Source organism: Elephantulus edwardii, unplaced genomic scaffold (assembly GCF_000299155.1).
Source record: "Elephantulus edwardii isolate Elephantulus edwardi_28Jun2011 unplaced genomic scaffold, EleEdw1.0 scaffold00017, whole genome shotgun sequence".
In the NCBI taxonomy this organism is placed as follows: domain Eukaryota; kingdom Metazoa; phylum Chordata; class Mammalia; order Macroscelidea; family Macroscelididae; genus Elephantulus; species Elephantulus edwardii.
In genome coordinates this window covers 14,640,077-14,645,848 of record NW_006399767.1, presented here as the reverse complement: position 1 = coordinate 14,645,848, position 5,772 = coordinate 14,640,077, and positions in this window count along the sequence as shown.

The following is a 5,772-nucleotide window of genomic DNA, read 5'->3' as shown; positions in this document are numbered from 1 at the left end:
GTTTGTTGATGGGCACTTAGGTTGTTTCCAACTCCTTGCTATTGTGAACAAAGCTGCAATAAACATGGGTGTGCATATATCTGCTTGGATGTCAGCCATGGTCTCTTCAGGGTATATTCCCAGTAGTGGAATTGCTGGGTCAAATGGCATCTCCATTTGCAACTTTTTGAGAAATGTTAAGCCCTTTTTAAGAGCAAAATGATACCGTCCTTTGATTTTTATTTTATTTTGTTGTGATTTTAACGAAAGTTTACAGAAGGGTTAGGGTTTTGTACACTTTTATTTTATATTGGTTTGCATACAAAATTCGTATACTTTACAAAATTCATATAGTTTGTGTTTCATACTTTCCTTTATTCCCATAATGTTTCATACACTCATTTCCACACATTGTGTTTTATAAAATCAATCACCATTGAACTATGCCCACCATTATCCTGCCTTTTCAGGTCCCTGCTAGATCTTTCCCATTCCCGTCGCCCCCTCCCTCCAAAGGTTGAATTTTCATTCATTCATTGATGCACATTTTTGTCCCTTCTCCCTCCCATCCCTTCCCCAGTGCACTTTGTAATGCACGTCTTGTTCTAGATTGTTGTCATACGTATAATGCCTAACCAGACGTTCCTTTCAGACAGTCCTTCCCTTCATCTGTTCAGTGCAGTGTTCTTTATCTGTCTCCTCTTTTCCTGTTCTCCAACCCTCCAACCATGTCAATACTATTTATCAATATTTCAATATTGTGACTTGTTTCGATTTATTTTTCAGTTCTCTCAGTTTGAGAAATGCAGAGAGAGTTCTTTTCTTTTTATTCTCTAATTCCAGCTCTCTGCACATTCCATTGTAATATTTTGCTTTGTCTTCTCGACTTATAACACCTTAGTTCTATATTGTCTTTAGAAAAATTTTTAATTGATATTTTAACAAAAGTCTACAGAAAACTTGGATTTCCATTCATTCACTGTTGCACATTTTCCTCCCCATCCACCCCCAGTTTGCTTTTCTCTTTTAAAAGATTCTTTCATTGTTGTGCAATTTCCTCCCTCTCACCTCCCCCCATCCACTTTGCTATGCACCTCTTATGGTCATGCAAATAATACCTAATCATTTCTTTCTTTTAGACAGTTCTTTCCCTGATCAATTTAAATGCAGTGTTCATTATCCCTTCTTTTCTTAGTTTTCCCCAATGTTCATGTCAGTCCTGTTTTATAACAGTGGCATTATGTAATATTTGTCCTTTTGTGACTGAGATATTTCACTCACTATAATGTCCTCCAAGGTCACCCATTTTGTATAATATTTTATTAGTTCCTTGTTTTCAGTGCTGCGTAGTATTTCATTATAAGAATATACCACAGTTTTTCTATCCATTCATTTGTTCATGGGCCCTGGGTTATTTTCATCTCTTTGTTATTGTGAATAGTGCAGCAATAAACGTATGTGTGCATCCATCTATTTGAATGGCAGTTCTTGTTTCTTTAAGGTATATTCCCAGTAGTGCAATTGCTGGGCCAAATGGTATTTCTATTTCCAACTTTCTCAGAAAGTGCCATACTGCTTTCCCGAGTGGCTGCACCATTTTACACTCCCACCAACAGTGAATAAGTTTCTCCACAACCTCACCAGCATTTGTTGTTTGCAACTGTATATTGTGTGCATGTGTGTGTATATAAACAGTATTTTAATATTTGAATAAATAGACCACAGTATTACCAAAAAAACTGCCAGAACAGAGGCATTGGTCCCCCATTCTCTTTCCTGGGTGAGGATAAAATGCTGTAGGGGAATGTTGGAAGGAAAAGAATTCATCTCTGGGGCGTTTTAAGATGAGGGCCTGAGGCCAGAGGTTCCTTGGCTCCCCTCTCCTGCTGTTGACTTCTTGATCTCGCTCTTTTTTTTTTTAGAAATTACTTTATTATTATTAATTTCAATAAAAATTTAGAGAGACTTTGGATTTCCATTCATTCACTGTTACATTTTTCTCCCTTGCCAACCCTTCCCCCGCAGTACACTCCCCTCCTGGAAAAGTAAAATTCTTTCATTGTTTTACAATCCCTCCCTCCAGGTCCACTCCACTATGCAGCCTTTGCTCTGGACTCCTGTCATGACAAAAATACCTAATCACATATCCGTTTTAGATAGTTTTCTCCTTCGTCTGATTCAATGCAGTATATATTATTTAACCCATCTTTCTCAGTCTCCCCCCAACCCCGATGACTTCTTGATAACTTATAAAAAATGCCAGTGGACAGGAGGTTGGAGTCATGGCTACTTTGCAGAAAGGGTCATGGTGCTCTGTTGAGGCCCAGATGGGCCCCTCCGCCACCCAGGGTTGCTGTACAGGCTGGTGGAGAGTGAAAGTGAGCAGCATGCCATGGCCTTATCTCTGCACATGCCAGACAAAGGCCTGCATAATTCTATATTGTCTTTAGATATAAAGACAATACCCTTTTAACATCAGAACTAGTTTCTCATAAAAGTGTTTATGTTTTAACAAATGTTTCTTGTTGTGGTGTATTGAGTTGGAATCCACCCATAACTGACCCTCCAACAGGTTTCCAGAAGCAGTAAATAGCACAGGAGGAGATTGCCCATCTTTCTCCTCATGGAGCAGCTGGTGGATTCAAACCACATGCCTTTGGAATTGCAGCGCAATTTCTTATGGTTTAGCTGGGTGTAAGTCATGCATATAAAGAATGTTAGAATGTGTGAGTGTGTGTAAGCAGCTTCCTTTGTTTGACCTTTTTACTTACTTTCCTAATTCCTAGATGATGTCACTAATTTCGTCTTTTTTTCTTCAGACCTTCCTAGTTCAGTGACTGGGATGATGGGGGTAGGTAGTGGAGACAATAAGATTGGCACAGGATAGATCAGGGTTTAGGGCTCTTGTGCATAGGGTCGCTGTAAGTCACAGGTGACATGATGGCACATAACAACAACAGTTCCCTAAACCAACGTCTCAACCAGATTTTTTGGGGGGAAAGGCCAGGAAATGTGCCTCCAGATAGATTTGTCACCTCCCTCCTCCCAACTCTGTCCTGGAAGCCAGTCCCATGCCCCACTGTTTCCAAATGGGTTCAACCACTGGAAGATGAAAAGGGAGTTGGGGGCCTTTAACTCCCAAGGCTGTGCCCTGCTGGACCATAGTGGATGGGCTTCATCTCTCTACTGATGGCAACAGATGGTCTCAGGATGCTGTCTCTTATGGGGTCCAGGTAACAGTTCTGTTCCTTTAGGCTTATTAGTGATAATTGGTATGTATCATCTCTTACTGGTTAGGTCCAAATTCTGCCCACAGTTTTGGAAGTAGTCCCTTTATTAAGCATTCCTTAAAATGATCCATTTTGAGTGTGCCATCTGTTTCCTGCCAGGTTCCTGACTGATGGTGTGTTTGATGAATGGATATTAGTTCAGACTAGCTGCAGCAGGCAGTGTGTGTGAGGAAACAGGAAAAGAGCGTGTCAGAACAGTGGGCTGAGAACAGATGGTGGAAGGAGTCATCTCCCAGGCCAGGGAGTCCATCAGGCGGTGGGAATCTCAGAAGTTTTTAGAACGGAAGTGAAATGCTTTAAGAAAACAAACTTGGAAGGCACATGCAAAATGACTTAGAAATTGGAAACAGAGAGACCAACTAGAAGATTATTGCAATTACTATTCTTGGAAGATAGCATTTGTAACTGTTAGATTGGCCAAGAGCTCAAAATTTGAAAGCACACTTAAGAAGGATGATAAGGATGTAGAGAAATTTCGTTCGCTGATGTGGCTAATAAGTGTTTAAATTGTAAGCCTCTTCAGCAAGTTATTTGATAACATCTATAAATATTGTAAATGTTCTTATCTATTGATTCAATAACTCTACCCCTAAATATCTTAGTTTATAGACATATTAGCACACATGCTAAATAGTGTAAGGATTATCATTGTAGCTTCTTCTAATGACTAAAGATTAGAAATTACCTAAATATCCATTAATATAAGAACACTAAAGAGCCCAGTTCAAATCCACCAGCTGCTCCACAGGAGAAGGATGGGTAATCTCCTTCCATGTGATTTACTGCCTCAGAAAATCTGCAGGAGTGTCAGCTATGGGTCAGTTCTGACTCAATGGCACACAACAATAACAATAACAGGCAGTGGCTAAAGAGAATGACATGATTCTGTATGTACTTTTACAGAAAGATCCACTAACACAATGTTACTGATAAAGGAAAGGTTCAGGAGAATATATATAATATGCTTCTATGTGGATGGTGGATTAAAGGGCTAAATTGTTTGTAAATCTATCACTGCACAGATTATCATGGAAGACTATAGAAGAAACAAGCAGAGTGGTTGCCTCCAGAGAGAACTAAATGGCTGAAGAGGTGGTGGTTTTCGTTATGTGCCATTGAGTAAGAACCAACTCATAGCTGACCCTCCCATGGCTTTTCAGAGGCTGTAAATTAGATGGAAAGAGATTATCCATCTTCCTGCCAAGGAGCAGCTGGTGGATTTGAACCAAGTGCCTTATCCACTTGGCTAGGGAGGGAGATATCATTTTGACTATCATTTTTTGGCACATTTGCATTTTTAAAACAATAGCAAACAACTGCAGTAGGCAGGGGGAAACAGAATAGAGCTTAAGAAAAGAAGTGGTAAAAATCCGTGTTGGTACATTTAGGTTAAGTGTTGGGCTGCTAAACAAAAGGTTAGCAGTTGGAAGTCGCCAGCTGATCCTCAGGAAAGAAATGAAACCCTCTCCTCCCATAAAGATTTGCTGTTGGTACGTACTCATTTTTAAAATCTTATTTTATTAGTTGTAATGAAAATGTACAGAGACTTTGGATTTCCATTCATTTATTGTTGCACTTTTCTCCCTGCCCACCCCTCCCTCCCAGTATACTCCCCTCTTGGAAAAGTAAAAATTCTTTCATTGTTTTACAAATCCTCCTCCCAGGTCCACTCCACTATGCAGCCTTCACTCTGGATTCCTGTCACGATAATAATTCCTAATCACATATCCTTTTTCAACAGTTTACTCCCTCCTCTGTTTCAATACAGTGTACATTATTAAACCCATCTTTCTCAGTCTCCCCTCAACCCTGATGTCAGTCCCATTTTACAAGTAGCACTATGTAGTATTTGTCCCTTTGTGACTGAGATAGTTCACTCAGCATAATGTTCTCCAGGGTCACCCATTTTGAATTATATTGCATGAGTTCCTTGTTTTTCAATGCAGCATAGTATTCCATTGTGTGAATATACCACAGCTTCTCCATCCACTCATTTGTTGATGGGCACTTAGGTTGTTTCCAACTCCTCCTTGCTATTGTGAACAAAGCCGTGATAAAAATGGGTGTGCATATATCTACTTGGGTGACAGTTATGGTTTCTCTAGGGTATATTCCCAGCAGTGGAATTGCTGGGTCAATGTTACATACTCTTAAGTCAGAACCAACCATAGCTGAGTCTCCAGAAGGTTTTCAGAGGCCGTATATTGCATGGGAGGAGACTGTTCACCCTTTTCCCGTGAAGTAGTTGGTGAATTCGAACTACATGCCTTTGGTATGGCAACACAACGCCTTACCACTAAGCCACCAGAGCTCCCTAAGGTTTACAGCTTTGCAACCTAATGGAGGGTCGCTGTGAGTTGCAATCAACTTGATGGCAGTGGAGATTTTTATTGTTCTTGTTTTAAAGAAACAATGAAGATTTAGGAGGTTGAGACGAATGAGTAAGACAAGAACTGACATTATGTAAATCTGACATTACAAACTGGCCAGCTTTGAGAATGGA